This window comes from Lineus longissimus, chromosome 18 (genome assembly GCF_910592395.1).
Source record: "Lineus longissimus chromosome 18, tnLinLong1.2, whole genome shotgun sequence".
Classification (NCBI taxonomy): Eukaryota; Metazoa; Nemertea; class Pilidiophora; order Heteronemertea; family Lineidae; genus Lineus; species Lineus longissimus.
In genome coordinates, this window is record NC_088325.1 from 3172291 (window position 1) to 3182981 (window position 10691).

A 10691-nucleotide genomic window follows, 5' to 3' on the forward strand; every position below is an offset into this window, starting at 1 on the left:
GCAGCTTGATATGCCACGGGCGTCAGTTCTGACAATAAAGCGGAAGTACAGGGACCCAGGGACAACAGCAACCTTACCAAGGTCAGGAAGAAAGCGCAAGCTGACAGCCAAAGATGAGCCCACATTGGTTAGAAAGATGCACATTAACCCCGAGACGACCAAGAAACACCTCTGCCAGGAATTAGAAGCTACATAGACAAATGTGTCACTATCCACTGTCCAGAAGGTCTTGCATCGTAGTGGACTACGAGGCTGCAGGGCAAGAAAGAAGCCTTAACTTCAAAAACGCCACCGGGAAGCAAGGCTGAAGTTTGCGAGAGAACATGTGGGCAAATACAGAGCCTTCTGGAGGAGTGTTCTTTGGTCTGATGAGACTAAAAGCGAAGTCTTCGGCCACAACTACCAGCAGTACGTTTGGCAAAACGGGGGGGGGGGGTAATCCAAAGAACACCGTACCGACTGTGAAGCACGGAGGTGGCAGCATTATGCTATGGGGATGTTTTGCTGCGGAACCTTGACAAACATGCCACAGGTTTTCCCATAAAGTCATGATGACAGATTGGACATGACAAGTAAAGTCTAAACAATCTCAAGGTCAGAAAAGAATTCGGTGATGGAAACTTGGTCACACACATACCTTAGCTTTGACTGACTTCCTATTGTTCACAGGTTGAGAAGTTGCCTCAGGCCTACTTGCTGGTGCAGCCTGTAAAAGAGAAGGCAAACACATCTGGGTCAGACGGTCTAGCAAAGAGGTCACATGCCACAATCTGAAGATTATTGTCAGTCACTTTTAGTGGCAGTGTATCTGCTTCTCAATCTTTTGGGTATTATTTGTACCTCTGCATACAACCATTGGCAATGAAATCGGAAAAAAAAATTCAAAGATGGCTGCTATGCAGCCAGAATTTTCGCAAAGATGAAGAAGTTAAAATTTAGAATGGCAATTCCCAATGATGCTAACATTGCACGATAATATATCGCCAGGTCTGCTTTGTATCCCCATTTTACTATTTCTGTCATGCAGACATGGCGCTAATTTTAATTACCCTTTAAAAAGTGGCAGTACTGTACTGTCATCATAATCATTGTGGGTCCACTTTTAATAACCATTCCTGGTCCTCAGTTGTTCAGTTACAATAACAGCGTGCGTGAGAAAGTCACTCATAATTCATTAACTAAATCAATGTACTGGTAGGCCTGGCCTGGTGGGCTGCTAAGCTTCTGTAAATGCAGTGCTAGATACCATGGCTATCTACATTTGTACCATACCATCATCTTCTCACGATGTGGCAGTACAACAGACAGTTTCGAGGAAGACCCTGACCAAACTCCTCGCATGCGTGGAGAGTGTCCAGAACAATACGAGAAGGAAACGGGAAAGAGTCACAGTTGCATCCTTTTTTTTCACAATCCAAATGCCAATTTTGTTTGCACATGTACCAAGTTTGAAGGGAACCTTTTCAGAGTAAGCCTATGACTGTAATGTATTTGCTGTAGTAAAAGTCCAGATTTCCAAGATTACGTAACAACTTGGACAAAACTATAGCCTCGCTATACGATACTCGCATTTACTCGCATGATTTTGGCATCGACATTATTCAATTGTGATTGTCGTCACACTGTGGGCTTATAATAAACCGTGAGATGCACTTAATGATTACCTACCCATATCGCGATATCACAAGTTTGCATCTCACAGTTTATGTGATTTATAATAGCCCACACTGTCACTGCGTCTGCATGGCCATGGCCATGATGGCCCGTGAGTGTGAGTGTCAGTGAGTGTGCTCACCTAACATAACATTAACAATAATACCAATACTAGTAATAGGCCTACCCATCTCCTATAGGTGAAACAAGCAAACAAATCAAGATTCCGCTTATCTTAAATGTCAAGGGTCCATAAATAACTTTATACCTCTGTCAGTCTGCACAGCAGCTGCCTTCTGTTCATGCATTTCATTTCAGTTACATTCGATGCACCATGTGCAAAGGCATATGTTATAGACATTGTATGCAGGCTGTACCGAAAGGGGCTGGCTGGTTTGGTTGGCCAAACGCCGCCAATGTCGATTATGTAAAGAAAACTTCACAATAATATTTATACCTGCTAAATCTTCATTAACCATGCTATTACCTGTATCATTATTGTTACTGGTAGAATCCATTTCGTCCCGATGGTAAGCGATATATCACGACAAATGAATTGAGGTCCGACTCTTAAGAAATTCTGCTAACCGGGCATTTCGCAATATTGAGACCAGAGGCGCTGATTTCGTCACTTTCGCAATGCAGTTGGCGTCGTGATTATGTTCGGTTGACTCATCACCCAGCGAAATAGGAAAAAGTAGGCCTATCATCCTGAGCTTGGGGGCATTTCCAATCAAACGTGAGGCGGAGAGAGTAAAAAAATCAATGTGCAGCCAAAGCGTGGTGGTGGTTGGGGTCCGTGGGCGGGCACGTTTATGGGTGGGGATCAGGGGAGGGTACTCTTCCACTATCTTCCTTGTGCTTGCAAGCTGACTCGGGCTGATATCTTCAGAGGACTACAATGACGATTACACTGGACCGATGTAGAAGTTTAAAATGTCCTAGGATAGAATGTCCGGGAAACAAAGGATTCTATTATGCGCTTCAATCTCTGAGCTATTGCATTGTCAGTCATGGTCTCGATAGACCAGATAATAGGACCATAAAAATATTATTATTATAGCAGAATACAATAGGGCCGGACACTTTTTCCAGGGGATATTTTCTACTTTTACACCGGCAGTTCGTACTGGTCGGGGCGCACGGTCGGAGCGCATAACGGGGACGTCAAAGGCAGATGTTCGGTAATTCAAAGCATTGCCTGCACTAAAAAGGGTAGGGCCTAAATGCGGGGTCTATGGTGGAATCGGAGGGGGGCGGGCGGGCGGGCGCCCGGGGAGCGGGGACGAGCGGGCAGTGACCACATATTAAACAAACGATCAACAACCTAACCTCCTTCACTATAACGGACTCCTGATTGGCTCTTCATTAATCGTAGAATGCCCACGATATAAAAGCCAGATGTCAATCGTACATATACCACGTTTGTTTGTACGTTGCATCTGCTCACTTGGAAATACTTCTCCAATGGTTTTATTAATTTCTTTGATGGCCAAACCTCTCGAAGCGATTTGCTAACCAACTGGCGTAAACCGCCTACCGTATTTTATTGTCTCCTTGCTCTGTCCTTTACCCATATCTTTAATAGTCCGTACGGGTGATAATAGAACGCTATTAGTTAGCATTACTAGTCTGCGCTCTGTTCCATATTTACTTTGTTTCGACGGTATCCCAATATGCCAATAATGACGGAAACAAAGGTCACCGTATTGATCTTTGTGACAGTTTTGAAGGAGCCAGAGGAGAGCATCTGTCTCTAATAATGTCACGCTGGAAAGTAAGTTTTTGTTTTTATGTAAAAGTAAATTCGCTGATGCCTTTCGATATCTCGAAATGTAAAAAAACGCGGGATCGAAAACATTTCCAACCGCGTTCTAGGCTTGGGAAAGACGCGATATAGTGCAAGGAATCCATTCTTTATCCTTTTATAGAATAAGATATGACCTTGTCGACTGACGCAATAATATCCATGGGCAACTAGTTCAAATGTGTGCCAACTTTTCAGTTTATAAGGCGCCTCTTGCCCGCGTATCCAAGTTATATTAGATACGGTGAGAGTCTGACGACGCCAGGTCCGTTTGAGAACACAACCTATTACTAGTCGCTTTATAGGCTTAGGAAAGACACGATATAATGCAAGTAATCCTTTATCTGGCCTATTTAGAGTAAGATATGACCTTGTCGGCTGAGGCAATAATATCCCTGGTCAGGCTGTCTTATTGTTTGCCAACTATTCAGTTTATAAGGCGCCTCCTGCCCGCCTATCCAAGTTATATTAGATACGGTGAGAGTCTGATAACGATGACGCAAGTTCTTTCTGAGAATACACCCTATTATAATGGCTTTTTTCAGGAATTGCGGCTGGGTAAACCTGGATCACAAAGCTGAACATGGGTGCTGACGAGGTAGGAGTATTGTGTCAAAATGACGACTTGATAACTTAAACAACTTAAGTGCAACCGGTTTGTATCCATTTCCCCGGCGCACGTATTTGATCAGCCGTAATTTCCCGTTGTAAATATTACTGAACATTTCCCTAAAAGGAGAGGAAACAGACACATTGTCAACAAGTACGTAAACATTCCTTTGTTCAGGTTGGTAGACAAGTATACTTCTTAATCCCTAATAGTATGAATTACTACCACAATTTGTGTCAGGTTTGACTTTGAGACGGATTATTGCTATACCACGATCGAGTCTTGGCATGTGATAAAACATTACCTCTAGTTGATACATAAGCCATCCTCTAGTAATCTTCACATCCTCCCTCTCGAAACATGTTGCCATCTCACTATGCAGTCGGCAAACATGGCCGCCATCATGCTCTCGAGTATTGATAGTTTTGCAACTTAGCACCAAGAAGCAAACAAATGCGCAATGACACCTCGACCGCATGTTTTTATCATCAAAACTTGGCTGAATTATTTCTCGATCATGTGTAACCTTCTTGTAAAACCTGCTTTGGGTTTGGACCATTGTCAGTTATTGCCGAAAATGTACGAGACCACTATATCAAACACAAGGCATGATCATGACCACTGGGCAGTATTAATCAACGTTGCATTAATTCATCCAACAACTTGACCTAATTCAATCAAAGATCTGATTGGCTTATTCAAACAACAACATTTCAACATGAGAGAGCATCAGAACTATTTCTGTGAAGCCGAAATAGTGCCGATATTTTACAAATACATGTATTTCAATTTTATAACAAGCATTATTGCCGGCTGTTACTGTAGAAGAATTATAATGAAACACACCGTGGCAACACCTTGGATACTTTCATTAGAATTTGTTAATTCGGGTTTTCCGTGAAGCAGGAAACCGCTTGACAACAAGTGGTCCGTTTCAGCCAATCGACTGCTCGGAGTCGAAAGTGCACCCTGCTTTATGAAATTTGGTACTATATATTATATGTACTTCCTGTAATCACCTATGCGCCGTCGACGTAACCGCAATAGCTCACCTACCGATCCCGATGGCCTAGTGGACCAGGCGACCGCCTCATAAATTGAAGGTCGAGCAGTCACCGGTGACTACAGTTCACCGTGCTTTATGAATAGTGTTACTCAACTTCCTGAGGTGTCACTTTCTTGACGGGCGAATGTGTTGAAAGGCGCTGCTGCTCAAAGGCGTTGCCGCAAGTGCTCAAATACCGAAGGTCGAGCTGACGCTGGAGTCGAAGGAACACCGTGCTTCATGGAATACGGCACTCTACTATCAAAACACTCTCCCTAGTTCAGGCAATGAGGCTACGCATCGCTTTATTGATCAGCAGAAACACAATGTTTTTTTCACGATATTGTATCCGATATTTCACTTGCATCGATCGAGATTGGATTGAAACTGAATGCCGTATATTTGGGAGAAAATGCTCTCTAGAAAATTAGTTTTTGAAGATATCCGGTTCCCCCCCCCCCCCCGCCCCGCCCCCAAAAAACGTACGGAGCGTTAACCCGAAATGTCATGAAAGATGGAATTCGTTAAATTTTGCATCCAAATATTATCGATGGGTTCTTGTAGTTTCAACGATTTCAGTATTTCTTCTCTCTTGTAGTGAGGGAACAAGAAATACATACATGTAGTCCTAGTGAAATGTTGTCATTGCGACGAGTTGTAAATTCTTATACATTTACAAACTTTTAAAAAATTACTTAAAAAAAGCTTAATACACATTTTAAAATAATATTTTGCCATATGATACAAAACCTTCATAAATCATCAGAAAGGTTTTTAAGACAAGAAATATAAATCCTCAAATGAACAACGTTTCCATGGAAACCGATCGGCTCCACCTTTTCGACCAATAATGATTTGCAAAATGCATGGCCGTACAAATTTCATGTCAACAAGTTCACTCAAACCGTTGTAAAATGATGACTTTATCCAATGGCCTTTTACGGTAAAGAAACTCCTAATTATATTAGAACCTCTTGGTAATATCCATGGAAATTAGTTGAGTTAATAGACTCTTGCCCTGCACATCAATCGTGCCGGCTGAATCATATAAATAGATACTATTAACATTGTGGCGGTGTAGTTCCCATTGTTTGCCCTCTCACTTCACACCATGTCAGTAAGTTTTATAAGTGCGGGAGGGCGTGCGGTAAGGAAAATGGCCAAACTGACGTCATCACCCCGGCTATTCAGATCTCAAAACAAACGGGCAAGTCCAATTCTGACGAGAGCTGCTGATGCCCGATTTTATATGCACCCAGTGAAGGTTTTTCAATAAAGCACCAGAAAATCTCTACAAATGTCAAGAAAGCACCTGACCACGAACGATTAATGCCTCCCTTTGGATCTCCGAACAATAACCAAGAGATTGACATTGAAGAGATTGAATTCTCAGTTTTAGTTTATGTTGTTGTTTGCCCACGCAATTGATATAGCCTATAGGTCTTCGATGGTTTTGTGTGATCTGCTAACTCGGAAATCCTACTCGAATGGTTTTACTTATTTTTGTGATGGCCATACCTCTCGAAGCGATTTGCTAATCAACTGGCGTAAACCGCCTAGCGTATTTTATTGTCTCCTTGCTCTGTCCTTTACCCATATCTTTAATTGACCGTACGGGTGATAATAGAACGCTATTAGGTAGCAGTAATATTCTGCGTTCTCTTCCATATTTACTTTGTTTCCGTGGTATCCCAATATGCCAATTCCTGACCGAAACAAAGGTCACCGTATTGATCTTTGTGACAGTTTTCAAAGGAGCCAGAGGAGAGCATATGTCTCTGATAAATGTTACACTGGAGAAGAAGTTTTTGTTATCGTGTAAAAATAAAGTCGTGGATGCCTTTTGATAGTTCGAAAAGTAAAAACAACGCGGGATCGAAAACACTTCCAATCGCGTTCTAGGCTTAGGAAAGACACGATATAATGCAAAAAATCCTTTATCTGGCCTATTATAGAGTAAGATATGACCTTGTCGGCTGACGCAATAATATCCCTGGTCAGGCTGTCTTACTGTTTGCCAACTATTCAGTTCATAAGGCGCCTCCTGCCCGCCTATCCAAGTTATGTCAGATACGGTGAGAGTCTGACGACGCCTGGTCCGTTTGAGAACACAACTTATTACAATGGTTTTTTTCAAGAGAAGCGGCTGGGTAAACATGGATCCCCTAGCTGAACATGGGTGATGACGAGGTAGGATTATTGTATCATAACAACCAGATAATATCTCAAGCAACTTAAAGACAACCGGTTTATATCCTCTTCTCCGGGGAACGAGGTGGAGCAGCCATAATTTCCCGTTGTGAATATCATTGAACATTTCAGTAAAACGAGAGGAAACAGACACATTATGAACGAGTGCGTAAACATTCCTTTGTTCAGGTTGGTAGACAAGTATATTTCTTAAGGCATGAACATGTCCTCTATCATCTCGATGAACAAATAGTATCGAATTAGAATTGTCATCAAACATAAACAGCCTGGCTTCATATTTACTCAAAATGACTGATACGGGGGGGTTGAAAAGGACTGGTTCAGAAATTCGGTACGCTTGGGTCCTTTTTTCCTGAAAGAGCAGTTGTTAAAGTGTAAGTAGATGAGAGCTGCACTGCTTTTCATTCTTGTTCCCACAGTACAGTGATACTTTAACCAGGGACCAAGAAACTTCTGGACGGAATGCCATATGGTATGATTTACTGCCACAATTAAAATCATGTTTGGCTTTGAGACGGATTTTAGCCTAACCACGATCGAGTCTTGGCATGTGATAAAACCTTACCTCTAGTTGATACATAAGCTATCCTGTAGTAATCGCTACATCCTCCCTCTCCAAACATGTTGCCTTCTCACTATGCAGTCGGCAAACATGACCGTCATTATGCCCTGGGGTGTTAATAGTTTTGCAACTTAGCACCAAAAAGCAAACAAATGCGCAATGACACCTCGACCGCATATTTTTATCAGCAAAACTTGGCTGAATTATTTCTCGATCATGTGTAACCTTCTTGTAAATCATGCTTTGGGTTGGGATCATTGTCAGTTATTGCCGAAAATAAACGAGACCACTATATCAAACACAGGGTATGATCATGACCACTGGGCAGTATTAATAAACGTTGCATTAATTCATCCATTATCTTGACCTATTCAATAAAAAATCTGATTGGCTTTTTCAAACAACAACATTTCAACATGAGAGAGCATCAAAACTAAATCTGTGAAGCCGAATTAGTGCCGATATTTTACAAATGCATGTAATTCAATTTGATAAGAAGCATTATTGCCGGCTATTACTGTAGAAGAATTATAATGAAACACACCGCGGCAACACCTTGGATACTTTTATTTAATTTCCCGTTTGTAAGCAACATATTGGCGATGATCGCTCGACCGGACAATTGATCCGGGTATTTCCGAGTATGATTAGGACAAGCGAACATTGCCGAAAGGAAGAGGACTAAACTAAATGGGGGACTGCCGTACGAACGCACAAACTGAATCCAAACATGCTCGCTGCAGTGACGGCACACTCTCCACAAGTTGAACCTCTGCTCGATATGATTCATTATGATATTTGATTCATTTCTCCTTCCTTTTGCCATCTAAAGTGGATCCTATTATCACTTGAATTACCCTGAAACAGCGTGGTATTCAAATTACAATACCGGCTACTGGCCGCCGGATATTGACAATAGACCCGACGAAAATCTTTGTTGATTAGTGAAACTAAGGGGCGAATTATTTGAAAGGCGCTGCTGCAGTTTCTTTGAAATTATTGCTGACGAATCTTAAAATTTCCTGCGTCATTATATCATGCGGATGAACGAAATCAATATACAGAGGTTTAGAGTTTTTCGGACAAATTTGTTCCATAGGAATCGAATTCTCCATTCAAATGTCGGTAAGAAACGGCATTCGCATGATATTTGGAGCCTACATGCCGTCGACGTAACCGCTCACATAGCGATCTCGATGGCCCAGTGGCTCAGGCATCCGCCTCAGAAATGGAAGTTCGAGCAGTCGTGGAAGTCGAAGGTACACCGTGCTTTATGAAATTTGGCACTGTACATAGTTATGCACTTCCTGTAAACACCTATATGCCGTCGACGTAACCGCAATTGTTCACCTACCGATCCCGATGGCTCTGTGGCCCAGGCGACCGCCTCATCAATGGAAGGTCGAGCAGTCGTGGAAGTCGAAGGTACACAGTGCTTTATGAAATAAGCACTCTACTATTAAAACACTCTCCCTGGTTCAGGAAACGAGGCTACGCATTGCTTTATTGATCAACAGAAACATGATGTTTTTTTCAAGATGTTGTCTCCGATATCTCACATGCATCGATCGAGTGCGGATTAAAACTAAATGCTGTATTGTTGGGAGACAATGCCTAGGAAATTAAATTTTTTCTTTCTTGTAGGGAGGGAAACAAGAAATACATACTGTTACGATAGGTCTTAGTCAATCACACAAAACGTAACACAAAACGAACTACACAAGTCCATTGCACAAATGAACACAAGATCGATTCAAAGAACTACCGATAAGTGTATTTAAAACTGGTACAAAAACTATTATAACGAATTTACATCTTTTGAAAGTAACACCATCTTACCCGGCAACTTGCGTCGTCTCCAACCAATTCATAACCGGCCGGGATGACCGAAGACAACCGAAGGATGTCACATCCCCCCCCCCCCCACTTAAAAAGTTTCATCCCTGATGAAACTAACTCACAAGGAATACTTAGTACCAAATCACCATAAAAATAATCACCATTCTCACAGACACAATACTACTAAAAAAAACACCTTACAAGCATCTTTTACAACCGAAATAGTCTAACAGTCACTCGACTGTGCCACAAAATTATCTGTGCAAGTACAAATATTGTTTATATAACAACTACAATGCAGTCAGAACCAGTATTTGAGAAAGTATCAAGCTGCTGATAATAAAGTAATACTTCACAAGTACACTTAGACATACTTAATATACAAGTGCAGAATGTACATAATGCTAAATATTCTCTTGACCATGAATTCCGCATTCATCATACAAAGTCTCGAAACAGTCCAATGAAAGTCTCTTTGTTATCAAATCACTTATCCAGTCTCGATAGAGCGTCTGCCAACACATTATCACGTCATTTAATGTGCTGAACCTCCAAATCGTATTGTTGCAATGCAAGACACCATCGCATAAGTCTCTGATTGTTATTTTTCATTTTTGCCAAGAACACTAACGGGTTATGATCCGTGAACACTTTCACAGGAAAACTAGGCGAGTTCAAGTACACAGCAAAGTACTCCAAAGACAAAACCAAAGCAAGTGTCTCCTTTTCAATAGTGGAGTAGTTAACCTGGTGCTTATTTAGTTTCCGAGAAAAAGTAACACACCGGACGGTCAATGCCGTCTTGACCTTCTTGCATCAAGACCCCCCCCCTTCCCTAATGGCATGATCACTGGCATCAGTTGCAAGCATGAACGGTTTGGCATAATCTGGTGCTAACAGAACAGGCTCACTGACCAACACAGCCTTTGCTTTCACAAAGCTATCCTGACGTTCACGGTTCAAC

At 41.8% G+C, this 10691-nt stretch overlaps 1 long non-coding RNA gene across 2 annotated transcripts; it reads right to left on the reverse strand.

Moving 5' to 3' along the window:
- Positions 1-637: 637 nt before the first annotated feature.
- Positions 638-2215, reverse strand: LOC135502023 (uncharacterized). Of its 2 annotated transcripts, none has more exons than XR_010449722.1 (2): positions 2141-2215; positions 638-706 (listed from the first exon to the last, which is right to left on the reverse strand). It is a non-coding gene; the product is annotated as an uncharacterized LOC135502023 (long non-coding RNA). The 2 variants fall into 2 exon arrangements; XR_010449721.1 differs by lacking the exon at positions 2141-2215 and adding an exon at positions 1050-1118.
- Positions 2216-10691: the final 8476 nt, after the last annotated feature.